This window comes from Lathyrus oleraceus, chromosome 1 (assembly GCF_024323335.1).
Source record: "Lathyrus oleraceus cultivar Zhongwan6 chromosome 1, CAAS_Psat_ZW6_1.0, whole genome shotgun sequence".
Classification (NCBI taxonomy): Eukaryota; Viridiplantae; Streptophyta; class Magnoliopsida; order Fabales; family Fabaceae; genus Lathyrus; species Lathyrus oleraceus.
Genome location: NC_066579.1, coordinates 370,775,370 through 370,776,324, shown reverse-complemented (window position 1 = coordinate 370,776,324; position 955 = coordinate 370,775,370). Strand labels below are relative to the sequence as shown.

Here is a 955-nt window from a genome sequence, read left to right as displayed (position 1 = left end):
TTTCTGTAATCTGGTGACGTGATAGGTGCTTAGTTGTTGCATGCATAAGTTGCTAAATCCAGTATACATAGGACATTCTGATCCAGGAAAAACACTCAGGTTGTTACGAAGATTTCAAGCTACTGGCCACTTACCAGGAAGTCCTTCATCTTCTCTTGTTTTTGGTAACTTTAAAGGATACTTTGAATAGGAACCATTTTAAGAGGAAAGATTCATGGCGGACAATGGCATTATTGACATTGCCAATGATAGGGCAAAAAACAAAATGGACTATATTATATTTAATCCCAATGCCATGAATACGTGGATTATAAGACCAAAGATCACAGTGGAACAATTTGAATTCAAGCTTATGATGTTTCAAATGTTGCAAGAAATACGCTAATATCCAGAGGTTGCCAATGAAGATCCACATTTTCACTTGAGGAAATTCTTAAAAGTGGCTAGAAACTTCAATACACCTAACATTTATGATGGCACTTTTGGACTCAGATTGTTCCCATACTCTCTAAGGGATAGAGTTAGAATTTGGCTGAACTCTTTAGAGCCAAATTCCATAGCCACACGAAATGCCTTAACTAAATTTTTTTAGCTATGTAGTTTCCTCTTGTTAAGAATGCTAAAATGAGAAACGAAATTACTTCATTTAGACAAGGAGAAGATGAGTCTTTGTTTGATGCTTGGGAAATATTTAAAGAGTTATTAAGGCAATATCCCCACCATGGGGTACAAATTTGTATCCAATTAGAAATATTCTACAACAGATTGGTTCCATCCTCACGAAACATGATGGATGCATCCTCTGGTGGAGCTTTGCTATCTAAATCCTATGAAGAAGGTTACAAAATAATTGAGAATAATAGAAAACATAAAAGGAACAATGAATTGATGTTAAGAGGCAATCAATTAAGGGGTCTAGTTTTAATCCCACAATCGATTGATACAACACCAAAGT

The 955-nt window shown here is 35.4% G+C and overlaps 1 non-coding gene across 1 annotated transcript; it reads right to left on the bottom strand.

Annotated features, from left to right (window-relative positions):
• Nucleotides 1–621: 621 nt before the first annotated feature.
• LOC127116360 (small nucleolar RNA R71) lies at nt 622–728 on the bottom strand. Its single transcript, XR_007801309.1, has one exon. It is a non-coding gene; the product is annotated as a small nucleolar RNA R71 (small nucleolar RNA).
• Nucleotides 729–955: the final 227 nt, after the last annotated feature.